This window comes from Mustela nigripes, chromosome 1 (assembly GCF_022355385.1).
Source record: "Mustela nigripes isolate SB6536 chromosome 1, MUSNIG.SB6536, whole genome shotgun sequence".
Lineage (NCBI taxonomy): Eukaryota > Metazoa > Chordata > Mammalia > Carnivora > Mustelidae > Mustela > Mustela nigripes.
Window position 1 is genome coordinate 237,543,641 of NC_081557.1, and position 14,650 is coordinate 237,558,290.

Below are 14,650 nucleotides of genomic sequence, written 5' to 3' on the forward strand. Positions count from 1 at the left end.
CTGCCAGGTTTCAATCCCCAGCTCCACTGCTTACTTGCTGTGTGACACGCACAATTCCTGGAGCCTCCACGTGCCTCAGTTTCCTCATTTGTAAAAGGGAACAGATGCTCAGATTATGTGAAGAGAAATTTGGATAACAGATGCAAAGGATTTAGAACAGTTTCTGATACACAGAAACTCTTCAATAGATTTTGACGAATCTTACAGATCTGCTGGAGTCCCCAACGGGAGCCTGGGCTGGGCCCTACAGCACCTGCGCCGTATGCTGGGTACCACCACCGGCGGGGGGCGGGAGCACCCGATGATCAAGCGCTGTCATATTTCTACTATGTGAAATACACCAAGAAGAGGAAATACACCTCCTAAGCAACCGCATTATCAGCTCAGGTCAGGTTTTACCACCAAATGGGATAGGGCAGAAAATTGGTTTCCTGAGCTTTTTTGCATTTTAGATCCTTAAGGAGGGGACCGTGGAATCCACCTCCTCTGACAATGTCCCCACAGGACCCCGAAAACCAGGTGGCTCGCAGGGAGAGCTCTTCCTAGAGCGGTGGAGCATATCGTCATACAAGGGGGAGGCATCCTTGATAAAGATCTATTTTTCAGATGCAAGCAGGCAATGACAGCCGTTGCTTCTGGAGACCTCTCCTGGTGCACAGGCGCCACGCCATGCCCTCGGGGGCGAGAACATTCTTGTCTTTTCGCTGTGCTGTTTGTCACAGCGGAGAGCAGAGCGTGCCTCCACTTCACACTCCGCCCCCCTGTCTGTGACACCCACGGCTAGACCGAGTCCCACCTCGCAGTGTGCGGGCAGGAAGCCCCGGGCCACAGGCTCCCGCTGGAATGCGAGGTACTGGAATCCTAGTCCTTTATCCGTTCAATGGAGATCTTTCGAGCACTTACTCCGTGCCAGATACCAGAAGCTCTCTCTGTGGAGCGCTCTGTGGTCTATAATGTGCGTTTACATTCGTTGTCTCTCATGGAAACCCTTCGAGGAAGATGGAGTCTGTACCCTGAGCCTCAACCCTCGTGGAGAAGCGGAGTCTGGGGAGGTTTAAATGTGGCTTTAAGGCACCGAGACATAAACCCAGTTCTTTACTTACTGTTACACCAGGAGTAAGGGAAGTTTCTCCTTCATGAACATGGGCTGGAACTACATTTTTTTGGGTGTGTTGTTCTGTTTCAGTGGTAATTTGTCATCATGATTTGTGACATAAACAAACGCACAATTTATTCTGGATGTTTGTACCAAATAGAAATATCAAATTGCAGGAAAAAGGGGGGAAAGAAAGGAACATTTGGTCTTATAAAGAATAACAGAATCGCAAAGAGTCAAAAGCAACCTGGTACAGTGTTCAGTGGCCTCTTCAGGGTGCCTGACATATGATTAAACTACAATCATCAAAGCTTTTACAAGTGATTATTCTAAACAAGAACATTTATATAAAAAGAAGGACAAATTGACTTTTTTTCTTCTGAGGTTTTTTCCAAGTTGAAGTTAGTTAACATACGGTGTAGTGTTGGTTTCAGGAGTAGGATTTAGTGATTCGTCACTGACAGTAACTTCGGTGCTCATCCCAACACGTGGCCTCCATACTGCCCGGCACCTACTTAGCCTTTCCCCTGCCCCCCTGCCCCTCCAGGAACCCTCAGTTTGTTCTCGGGAGGTAAGAGTCTCTTATGGTTTGCCTCCCTCTTGTTTTTTAACTTATTTTATTTTTTCCTTCCCTCCCCCTGTGTTCATCTGTTAAGAAGTACAAATTGACTTTTACATTCTACTTTAGTTAAATGAAGGCACTCCATAATCTTTTTTTTTTTTTTAAAGATTTTATTTATTGATTTGACAGAGACACAGCGAGAGGGTACACAAGCAGGGGGAGTGGGAGAGGGAGGAACAGGCTACCTGCTGAGCAGGGAGCCTGATGCGGGGGCTCGACCCCAGCACCCTGGGATCATGACCTGAGCCGAAGGCAGACGCTTATTGACTGAGCCACCCAGGCGCCCCCTTGTCTTATTATTTTGTAATAAAGTAATCTTTATCTATTCCTCTCACAGCTGTGTGAAGTCTTCTCTTCTAAATGGAGGAAGGCCTGTGAACCATAAATGCTCTAACTAAATTGGTTGGCATTAGTACAATGAATTTTTCTTCTGCTGAAGTTTTAAGTGAGTGTATGTTAAACCGAGGTCTTTTTTTTTTTTTTTAAAGATTTTATTTATTTATTTGTCAGAGAGAGAGAGAGAGAGAGAGAGAGCGAGCACAGGCAGACAGAGTGGAAGGCAGAGTCAGAGGGAGAAGCAGGCTCCCTGCGGAGCAAGGAGCCCGATGTGGGACTCGGTCCCAGGACGCTGGGATCATGACCTGAGTTGAAGGCAGCTGCTTAACCAACTGAGCTACCCAGGCGTCCCAAACCGAGGTCTTTTGAGATAAGGTGGTGCTGTGCTCAGCAGCCGTTAATGTCACTCTGGAACGGCTCCTTTTCTGTTAAACTTCATTACTGCAGAAGAGAAATGGTCCACCATGGTTTTCATGCACAGGTAGGTTTTGAATTCTGAGCTTCAGAGCTGCCCAAGATGTATAATTTTTTCCAAAAAGATTTTATTTATTAATTTGAGAGAGGGAGAGAGAGAGCGTGCACGAGTGGGTGAAGGGCAGAGAGAGAAGCAAACTCCCTACTGATCAGGGAGCACCATGTGGGGCTCAATCCCGGGATGCTGGGATCATGACCTGAGCCACAGGCAGATGCTTAAACCATGGTGACATCCAGACCCGCCACGGTCTACCTTTTAGAGAATTGGCGTCTCTTATGTAGCTAACATGCCTGTCGTCCACTTTCACCTCGACGGTCACTGTGACTTAGAGCTCTTTTGTTGTGATAAACATCAGTTTTTTAAATACATAACTTCTGTAGTGACAGCAGAAGCTAAGGGATCAAACTCTATTACCTCGTAGTAATTGGGTGGCTGGAGATGATTCTTTGTCATTGTTGAGTGATTACGGGGCAAGGATGACAGTCTCTGACTTGACAGTGTTTCTGGAATGGTCTGTAGACTAACTGGCTACAGTAGGAGCATTGCATTTGAATGTTCTGGAACACTCTCATATGTAGGACTTCAGGTGAGGTTTTGCCTGGTCGTTTGAGTAAACAGCGGGTGTTTCTATGTTTATCAGAGCTAACAAATCCATCTGTGGATGAAGACTTGGTTTCTAGTTGTTTGTTATAGCAGGACTTTAAGTCTGAAAGCTGAGCATTCATAGGGCCGAGCTCTCCCAGAGTGGCCCCATGCACTGAAGGGCTGGGACTTAGGTCAAGGAGGTCACAGGATGGGACAGGAAGTTCACTGGTGCTACTGGCATCTTCCCTCTGGTTCTTATTTTGGTCCAAAATCCTTTCTTGTTTTCGAGTAAAGCTCTCATCCAAGGATAGCATGATTGAAATCCTCGTTCTCTTGAATTAGCGCAACAGTTACATCTTTATCCTCTATTACCATGAGCAGATCCACGATCCTGACCTGCGTTTCCTGACCCATCCTACAAAGTTTCTGCAGTAGCTTTACGTCTTCATGGTTTTCAGACTCAGAAATTCAGGGACTCTGCTTCAGGATGGTGGGCAGCACCCTCACATTCATTTTCACCGTATCCAATTTACTGTGCAATTGTCCGATCTGGTTTGGGGCTAATGTAATAGTAGAGCTCTGGAGAACAATTTCAAAAAGAAAAGCTGGTACAGTAAGAGACAGTGAGACCCGAGCAATCTCTCATCTTGCTGATTCAGCCTCAGCATCTGAGGAGGAAATGGAATACCTTTCTTAAGAAGGTCAAGGTACACTTCTTCCATGTTACTGACATCCATACCTCCTGGGAAACACTGTGACCAAATCTTAATGAAATGTAAGATTCTACTCTGAATGTCTAATGGCAAAATGTATCTAGGATTCAGCAGCTTAACTAGATTATCTTTAATGAATTCCTTCTTCATGATCAGAGAGTGGAAATTTGGGCCACAGTCCAGCATGCCCATGTCAATAAGTGACAAAGGAAGTTGGGTTTCTCTATGATTATAGCTTTTTGGAAATCCTTTACTTCAGAGCTTTCCTTGCATCTTTTTGCCCACCATGGGCAGTGTGATTTATGTCACACATGTGCGTGAACTTGCCTCAGTCTTCAGTCTGCTAATGTATGTAGCCTTTTTGTATCTTGGGGTGTTCTGTCCATCATCTGTAGGTTACAGATATGGCATTGTTTCAGAGGTAGGCTTCTGTTTGTCTTATAGTTGGCGTCAGTCAACACAGATGGTCTTCGTAGAAGACTAGTTAGGGATCAAGCCACAAAAAACATCCCCGGTGGGGAAAGCGACTGGGAAGAAACAGAGAGTTCGAATCTTGCTTCTGGCACTGGGCCCTACTCCCACAGAATGCTTCTGGGTGGCCAGTTCCAGATGCCTCAGATTATTTGCCTTCCGGTTTAACTCAGAGTCTTGAACATTTCCGAGCCGCACTGCTGTAGTACCTGCACAGAAAAACGGTTCCTCTGGCTGTGCCCTGGGGGTAGTAGCTGGTCAGGAGTTCTTTCTGCGTGGGTTATAGTCCTGCAAGGCCGACAGATGCAGGATCCATTGGCTGTCTGAGCCAGGTGATCTAGAGGGGCCTCTGGGGCTGGTGCAGAAGTCAGGGTGCCAGAGGAGGGGCTGAGCTCCTTCGTGTTGATGCTGATGAGCTGGGAGAGGCAGAGGGAGAGCAGAAGATGGTGCTGCTGGCGACCATCCCGGAGAGTATTTCAGGGCCCCTCGCAGACTAGATTAGATGCCTGCCCCTCAGGCTGTGGTTTTCTGACCAGCAAATACGCCTCTTTTCACCTGTTTCGGCTTAAGGTGGTTAATCAGAAATTTTATATTATAAGGGTTTACTCTTCTTTGGAAGCCGTGCAGCATCGTCCAGATCCTCGCTTGAGGATTAAAGGCCTTAGTGCTCTAGCCACTGAGAAGGTTTTGGCTAATGTCTCTCTGGAAGTTGCAACCTGGTGGAGAAAGTGCCTTCTTGCCCAAGGTCACGTGCCTGGTGGGGACAGCCCTCATCTCCTGGTGCAGAAATAGAAAGTCCCCTCCCCCCTTCCTGGAGGTGGGGGAGAACCCGGAAGGGCCATTCTTGCTCTAGACTTCCCTGTGGGGTTGGCTGAGACCTTGTACCTGCTCCACAGCCCAGCTTCTCCCTCCGCCCTATCCTGCTTCCTTCCTTTTCTTCCATGGGTATGGAACCAGGGCACGCCCAAATGTGCCTCTAGACCTAAATCAGCTTCTCAGAGTTTGCTTCCTGGGGAACACAACCTGCGAAACCAGGTCTCAGTGGGAGGTGAAAAAAAATAGTTCTCAGATCCTTATTGTGTGAGAAAATACTCACTTTTGAGATTTTCTGCCTTTGATCATTAAAAAGGAAAGAAAAAAAAAAGGACCCTTTGGAAGTTCACTAGGTCTTTCTTTTCTGCCGAATGAGATGCTCTGCTGCGTATTGTTTCCCTTTGTTTACCGACTTTCACCCTGGTTTCAGTTTATCTCAAAATATGAATAGCCAAACCTACTTGAAGCCATTGCGCATGTGAAATTTGGTGCAGAACCGAAAATTACGTGAGGAACAGGAAGGACAAGGCATTTGTTGGAACAAGAAACGCAGAACATTATGGCAGAATGGAGTACTTCTGGTAATGATCCATGGGGTTGAAATGATGTGAAAGGGAAGTCATTTAAACATGTAAATTGAATGAAGGAGCATCTCATGGGAATGACCCCAGGCCCCAGTTTTCAGAAAAAGAATGTGGCACGTATCAGAATGAGGTCAGCCTGACGCATGTAGCATTGGGTTGGGAACCTGGTCCACTTGGGTTGGGAACCTGGTTTCATTCTCTGCTGGAGCATGAATTCGTTTTCATCTCAACAGTCCTTCTGCTTCTCAGAGGGTAAAAAATAGGCCCATTTTATAATATACTGGAAGATATCTCAGGGTAGGAGCTATTTTGGGGAAGGAGGGTTTTCACAAACACATTGGCGACTCCATTTGAACTGGAGTCTCAATTAAAGGTTTTAGTAACAGGTTAAAACAGGTGCATTCGCTGGAGAAAAAGGAAGAGGAGGAAGGGCTGCTCCCATTGTCATTGTTTTTTTTTTTTTTTTTTTTTTCTAATATCTCTTACCAAGCAACTGCTTTGGGATAATAACAAAATGATTTCACTATGGAAAAAAATGCAGAGAAGGGAACCCGGAGCCGTCTGATTGGCTAATAATGAACATAAAGGTCTTCATGCTTGTTGAATGGCAGATTGAAATCCAGTGTGTATTCATGCAGATCTTATGGGGGTGGTATTGGATTGGACCACAAATTAGTGCTGGCATTAATGAGATAGAAGCAGTAAAACACAGAGAGTTCCAATCACCGTGATCTCTGATAAGGCCCGACTGAAAGCAGCACCCAGACCTTTCAGACAAGTTCCCGTGTGAGAGCAGAGCCATAAACAACAAAGAGACATTCAAAATGGGGGAAAACCGGGGATTACATAACGGACCGAAGTGGTGTTAGAACGCTCGGTTAAAATGACAGAGCACAGCTGAGTGACAAACATAGCCTTGCCTAGAATAATGATTTTTAGAAACAGGCACTGTTTTGATGCTACCCAAATGATCAGAGAGAAAAATTAGGCCTTTTTATTGTAGGGAAGTTGGTTGGAATGAGGAACTGCTCTGTGACCAAACCACTACCGCTTCCCTTAGCCCCGACACACCTTCTCTGTGACGTGGATTGGGATTTACGGCTGATGACGATCTTAACGTTTGTTGTCCTGTTCTGTCCTCACAGCCTTTGCACACCGAGAGTTGAATGCATGTCTGTGCATCCAGGTAACTTGAGAAGCCCGGCACTGCGGGAACTGGACCTTACTCATTTTGTGAAGCTTCTCCTCTCTTCCATTTGATTATTCGCGAATCCTCCTAAGTAATTTATTTCAAAGAACACTCCCAGGCGAAAAATCTCCCTTTGCCAGCATTTCCGGGATTATCTGGCATATACAACAAAATGCTGTTATGGAAAAATTATATTACATAAAGACATTAAGTTGATGAATGAACAGAAGACACCATGTGCCATTAACGTGGGTGGTTTACATTTGCATGGCAGGAATTCTCGGATAACCTCAGTCTGCAAAACTCACCCACACCGAGGCAGGCTAACAAGGTTTTGATGAGCACCTGTGCTCTTTATAGACCCTCCTGGCTTCCTAGAGCCTGGTCAGTAACTTTTCGGGAATTGGTTTCCATGTTGTCTCAGGTGAACCAGCTGGCGCCTCTCCCCCCCGGTGCCGCCCACGCTTACTTGTGACTCAACCTCCAGTCTTCTATTTCTTGAATCTCTGGCAAATCCCTCAGTCCTAAAGCAGCGATGACCTGCCTTTTGTTCAAGGCACACACGATGGTTGCTGTGTTGCTACAGGGGACACGATGGGTGGGAGAACTTATTTCATTTTCCTCATGGTGACCCTCTTGGATTTCTTTTCTTCCAAATCCTCATTTTCCATATAATCTGAGTCATTTCAGTCTCTTAAAGGCCTCATTGGGTATGCTGGCCTTTAAGCTGCCTTTTTTGTAATCTCTCCTCTCTACTAAAGTTTGATGTGTGTTCAAGACAGAGCCTCACATACAGGGTATGCTTATTTAGTAAATATGGAAAATGAATTGAACTAGCCTCCACGAAAGACACCCTTCTATATTCATTGTATATGAATTGTAGAGAAATCATATCTACAATCTTAAATAAAAATTTACAGCCGAGAAGACCCCTAGAAATCAACTAAGCTTCTCTACCTCATCCCCATTGTTTTGGTAAGAAAATTAAGTTAGAGGAAATTGACTTTCCTAGTATCTAGTAGTTACTGGGTGGTTTGTAAAGGCTAGAACCCTGAGCCATGGTTAATGTCTATGTTTCCATGGGTAATTTTTTGAGGTTAAAGACAGTAGACATAGAGATCCTTCTGTGTGTATCGTATTGATCTTATTTCAGTATCTTTCTGCAAGGTATGGCATGCCAGTGGTTTTTTATTTACATTCCGAGATGATTCAATGTCTTTTCATACCAGAATTTAGGGAGAAGCTCGAAGACTTCCTGAACTGGCAGTTATGGAATCAGAGAATCTTAAGGTCAGAAGAGGTGGTTCAGGTTCCCTAGACCAGTCATGCTTTAAAGTTTGAATCTCCATGTACAACATTCTGACAGTCGGTCAGCCAGACTCTGTCAGAACATTCCTAGCCTCTCTTTTTGGGGAGAGCTGACTCTTGGGATTTGACCAAAAGCCATCCTCCTGGAGCCTTCATGTGAGGACCAAGTGGACCCCTTTGGGGACATTCAGAACAATGGAATTTCTGGTCCCTATGGCTGTTCTTCCAGTTTGGTTCTCCATGATATAGCTCTTTCTTTTTTTTTTTTTAAATTTTTAAAGAGATTTTATTCATTTATTTGACAGAGAGAGAGAGATCACAAGTAGGCAGAGAGGCAGGCAGAGAGAGAGGGGGGGAAGCAGGCTCCTTGCTGAGCAGAGAGCCCGATGGGGGACTTGATCCCAGGACCCTGAGATCATGACCCAGGCTGAAGACAGAGGCTTAACCTCTGAGCCACCCAGGCACCCCAGATATAGCTCTTTCTACATGAACATTTTTTGTTGTTTGTTGGTTTTTAAAAAATATTAATTTATTTATTTTCAGCATAACAGTATTCATTATTTTTTCACCACACCCAGTGCTCCATGCAATCTGTGCCCTCCCTAATACCCACCACCTGGTTCCCCCAACCTCCATCCCCTCACCCCTTCAAAACCCTCAGATTGTTTTTCAGAGTCCATAGTCTCTCATGATTCACCTCCCCTTCCAATTTACCCCAACTCCCTTCTCCTCTCTAACTCCCCATGTCTTAGGTTCTTTTTTGTTTGGTTTTGTTTTTGTTTTTAACCAGTGTTTCCCAGCCTTTTGAAATCCACGGCAGATACTGAAAATGATATTTGCATAGCATCCTGGGGTGAACCTGAGGAGAATTAGGGATGTCTGTCTGGGGGAGTAGTGAAAAACTCATTATCTTTTTTTGTTATAGTATACAATTATGAGAAGAAAATGAAATATAAAATACTAGGGAACATGTTAAACACTGAAGTTGTAGAAAGCGTCCAAATAAAATCTTTTCAAATGTTTGAAAATGAAACTTAACTTGGTTGCATGAGTATAACCTTTAATACCAGGTTTTATGTTTGAAACATAAAATTATGTTTACGATTGCTGATCAAGACTTGTTAATGATGGGATGCCTGGGTGGCTCAGTCAGTTAAGCATCTGCCTTCCTCAGGTCATGATCTCAGGGTCCTGAGATTGGTCTTGGGATGGAGCCCCACAGCAGGCTCTCTGCTCATCAGGGAGTCTGCTTCTCCCTCTCACTCTCCCTCTGTGCTCTCACTCTCTCAAATAAATAAATACAATCTTAAAAAGAAAGACTTGTTAATGATGAATTCTTCAAATTCTCAGCAGTCATGATAGACAAGAAGCCGTGATTAAAAATTTAATACCATTTCTTCCAACCTATAAAAAACATACAGTAGTTGAAATTATAATTCAAGATTCTAATAGCTCTCTCTTTACTTTCATTGACAAATAGAATGTTGACATTCCTCATATCATTTGTACTCACCCTCTAACCCAATGCAACTTTTCATGTTAAGGATTTCCAAATATGCTGAGGCTTTGTTTTGCAGAAGGTACGTGCATTGTCAGAGCAGACCCCCAGCAGTGTGGATGCCTCCTGGAGTAGTACATCAGTACACACAGAGGTAAGCTATTGTTCTATGTGAAGACAGGGACTCAGGACAGCATAAGGCATATCCACCTGCCGGCTCCTTCTCCTACTCGCACTTGTAACCAGCAGCAGTTAGGCTAACAGTGCTCTCTGGGCACCTGGAAGAGGAACTACATCAGCAGCAGCCTCTCCACCCCACTTTCAGGGTGCGCCGCCGTGCTCTGCCTCTGGCTGTCAGGGTAGATGGAAAGGCGATAGATCTTCTTGTTTAAGCTCAGTACATCCAGGCTGAGTAGGAAGTGCCAAGTGTTACTTTTCATGTCTTCCTTCCGGGGGACTGGGAAAGGCATCCTGGCCCCCACTGGGTGTGGACGGTGCTTGCACAGCACCTACCAGGGCTGCCTGGGCCATAGCTGACTGGCATGGGGGCTTCAGTTCTTCATGTCCTGCTCGAGAGCTGAGTGATCCAGCTCCAGGCCTAGCTTTTTTTTTTTTTTTTTTTTTCTTTTTTCTTTTTCTTTTTTTAAATTTTTTATTTTTGATAAACATATATTTTTATCCCCAGGGGTACAGGTCTGTGAATCACCAGGTTTACACACTTCACAGCACTCACCAAATCACATACCCTCCCCAATGTCCATAATCCCACCCCCTTCTCCCAAACCCCCTGCCCCCGGCAACCCTCAGTTTGTTTTGTGAGATTAAGAGTCACTTATGGTTTGTCTCCCTCCCAATCCCATCTTGTTTCATTTATTCTTCTTCTACCCACTTAAGCCTCCATGTTGTATCACCACTTCCTCATATCAGGGAGATCATATGATAGTTGTCTTTCTCTGCTTGACTTATTTCGCTAAGCATGATACGCACTGCAACAACGTGGATGGAACCAGGCCTAGCTTTTAAACAATTCAGAGCACACCATGATGCCAAGGCACATGGACTGGGAAGATGTTTTGGTCATTGTTTCCATGATGGGCATTCAAGTTCTTTCATCATCACGGTCTTTCCCTGAGGTCGTGTCTGATTGATTTCTATCCTTTTCACAGCCTGATGCCCAGACCTGAACCCCAGATGCAATCTAATCAGCAAAGGAGAACCCCCCCAACCAGGGATCTGCCCCTCTCTAGACATAGATACAGTGCTTCTAAGATGCATTTCTAGCATCTACATCATGTCCTCTTGTATTAAACTTCTTGGATATTTCAGTCTTTAAGTGGCTAAATTTGTCTGAGAAAAAAAAAAAAAAAAAAGCCTGCCCCCCTGGCCACAAATGATAAGGGCCATAATTTTTGTGAGTTAAAGGCAAAATCTTGGTTGAATACGGGGAAACCAACTTCCTCTAAGACAACAAAACTGTCAGAGAGATAGTGGCATGTCTCCTTGCTTTGGTAAAGGAGGGTGAGTACAAATGCTAATTAAATGAGGAGAAGGCATGTTACTGTTAGTGAATTTAAAGAACCTTCTGATACTCCATGACAAAGAGTGTGGACATTTTTCTATAGGTGATGGCGGTAGTTGTATTTGAGAAGGCAAGTAGCCTATTCTAGTTGTGCACTCTTACTTTGCTCTGGGTTAGGTTTTTTTTCCCTTGTAACTTCTCTTCCTCTTTTTAAATAAGCCAGTTATATTGAAATATGTATAAAGAAGAATGTACCCTGAGAAATAAACTGAGGGTTTTGGAGGGGAGGGGGAATGGGAGATTGGGTGAACATGGTGGTAGGTATTATGGAGGGCATGTATTTCATGGAGCTCTGGGTGTGGTGCATAAACAATGAAACTTGAAACACTGAAAATACAAAATAAAATAAAAAAATAAGTGAGAAAAATGTACCAATCCTGTAGATACCCCTTAATATGAACTATTAGGAAATAAACACACAAGTCAAGAAATAGAACATTACTAGGAACCTATAAGATTACGTACTTCCGGGATGCCTGGGTGGCTCAGTTGGTTAGTCCACTGCCTTCAGCTCAGGTCATGATCCCAGAGTCCTGGGATCGAGTCCCACATGGAGCTCCTTGCTCAGCCGGGAGTCTGCTTTTCCCTCTGCCTTCTCTGCCTGCCTCTCCCCCTGAGTGTGCTCTCTCTCTCTCTCTGACAAAAAATAAATAAAATCTTAAAAAAAAAAAAAGATTACTTACTTTCACTTACCAAGCACTTCCTCTCCTCTTTGCCCAGAGGTAGCCACTCTCCTTACTTCTAATACATAGATTAGTTTTGCCTGTCTGGGACTTCATAAATGGACTCATATATATTCTTTGGTGTTTGGCCAGTGTTGTTCAACATCGTGTACATGAAGTTCATTTGCATTGTGGAGTGTAGCCATACTTGGGTTCTTTTTCATTACTCTGTAGTATTTCAGTATATGGATATACCACATTTTGTTTGTCATTCCATCATTATCTCGATATTTGGCTTTCTTCCAGTGTTTGGCTCTCATGAATAATGCTACTAAGAGCGTTTGTGTAGATGTCATTGGCCCATATTCATGATTTTAAGGGATTATCATGCTTTGTTGCTGCTTGGAACTGATCTGCCCTGGAGGAGAGCCTAGGCATTCTTTCTCTGGGCACAAGGCAAGTAGAGATTCCTTCTCGAACCATGAAGTTGTCCCCTGCGAAATAAAAACTCCGTATTCCTATTTTTTTGGCTTGATGAAGTGTGTATGTATGTATTTTAGTTCTGGCGTAGTTAACATACAGTGTTATATTAGTTTCAGGGGCACAATGGAGTGAGTCGACGTTCTACATATCACTCAGGGCTCCTCAAGATAAGTGAAGACTTAATCCCCTCCTGTTTTTTAAGGTGCTTTCCTCTCTTTGAATTCCAAGTGTTCAGTCCACATCTGTGCAAGAGAAGAAAACAAAAGACTGAGTTGTGAGACTGTTTCTTATTTTTCTTTCTTTCTTTTTTTTAAACATTTTAAAACCCAGCCACCCTATCCCTCCCCTCCCCACCCTCCAGCAACTCTCAGTTTGTTGCATGAGATTAAGAGTCTCTTATGGTTTGTCTCTCTACCGATCCCATCTTGTTTCATTTTTTCCTTCCTTATCCCCCCATGTCCCCACTCCCTGCCTCTCAAATTCCTCATATCAGAGAGATCATATGATACTTGTCTTGCTCTGATTGACTTATTTCGCTTAGCTTAATACCCTCTAGTCCCATCCACATTGTTGCAAATGGCGAGATTTCATTTCTTTTGATGGCTGCATAGCATTCCATTATATGTATATACCATATCTTCTTTATGCATTCATCTGTTGATGAACACCTAGGTTCTTTCCGTAGTTTGGCTATTATGGAAATTGCTGCTATAAACATTTGGGTGCACATGCCCCTTTGGATCACTACGTTTGTATCTTTAGGCTAAATACCCAGTAGTGCGATTGCTGGGTCATAGGGTAGCTCTATTTTCAACTTTTTGAGGAACCTCTATGCTGTTTTCCAGAGTGGCTGCAACAGCTTGCATTCCCACCAACAGTGTAGGACAGTTCCCCTTTCTCCGCGTCCTCTCCGTCATCTGTCATTTCCTGACTTGTTAATTCTAGCCATTCTTAAGGGTGTGAGGTGGTATCTAATTGTGGTTTTGATTTGTATTTCCCTGATGTTGAGCAATGTTGAGCACTTTTTCATGTGTCTATTGACCAACTGGATGTCTTTTTTGCAGAAATGTCTGTTCATGTCTTCTGCCCATTTCTTGACTGGATTGTTCTTTGGGTGTTGAGTTTGATAAGTGCTTTATAGATTTTGGATACTAGCCCTTTATTTGATATGTCATTTGCAAATATCTTTTCCCATTCTGTCAGTTGTCTTTTGATTTTGTTTCCTTTGCGATGCAAAAGATTTTGATCTTGATGAAGTCCCAATAGTTCATTTTTGCCCTTGCTTTCCTTGCCTTTGGTGATGTTTCTAGGAAGAAGTTGCTGTGGGTGAGGTCAAAGAGGTTTCTGCCTGTGTTCTTCTCAAGGACTTAAATGTCTCACATTGAGGAATTTCCTCCAGTTTAAGTCTATTTTTGTGTGTGGTGTAAGGAAATGGTCCAGTCTCATTTTTCTGCATGTGGATGTCCAATTTTCCCAACACCATTTGTTGAAGAGACTGTCTTTTTTCCATTGAATATTCTTTACTGCTTTGTGGAAGATTAGTTGACCACAGAGTTGAGGATCCATTTCTGGGCTCTCTATTCTGTTCCATTGATCTATGTGTCTGTTTTTGTGCCAGTACCATACTGTCTTGATGATTACAGCTTTGTAATAGAGCTTGAAGTCTGAAATTGTGATGCCTCCAGCTTTGGCTTTCTTTTTCAACATTCCTCTGGCTATTCGGGGTCTTTCCTGGTTCCCATATAAATTTTAGGATTATTTGTCCAATTTCTTTGGAAAAAAAATTGATGTTATTTTGGTAGGGATTGCATTAATTGTGTAGATTGCTTTAGGTAGTGTAGACATTTTCACAATATTTGTTCTTCCAGTCAATGAGCATGGAATGTTTTCCATTTCTTTGTGTCTTCCTCAATTTCTTTCATGAGTACTTTATAGTTTATACAGATTCCTTTCCTCTTTGGTTAGGTTTATTCCTAAGTTTCTTATGGTTTTGAGAGCAATTGTAAATAGGATTATCTCCTTAATTTTTCTTTCTTCTGTCTTAATGTTGGTGTATAGAAATGCAATTGATTTCTGTGCACTGATTTTATATCCTGACACTTTACTAAATTCCTGTATGAGTTCTAGCAGTTTTGGAGTGGAGTCTTTGGGTTTTCCACATAAAGTATCATATCATCTGCAAAGAGTGAGAGTTTGACTTCTTTGCTGATTTAGATGCCTTTAATTTCTTTTTGTT

The 14,650-nt window shown here is 43.4% G+C and overlaps 1 pseudogene; it reads right to left on the reverse strand.

Moving 5' to 3' along the window:
• Positions 1–2,880: 2,880 nt before the first annotated feature.
• On the reverse strand, positions 2,881–4,019 carry LOC132000613 (TOM1-like protein 1; annotated as a pseudogene).
• Positions 4,020–14,650: the final 10,631 nt, after the last annotated feature.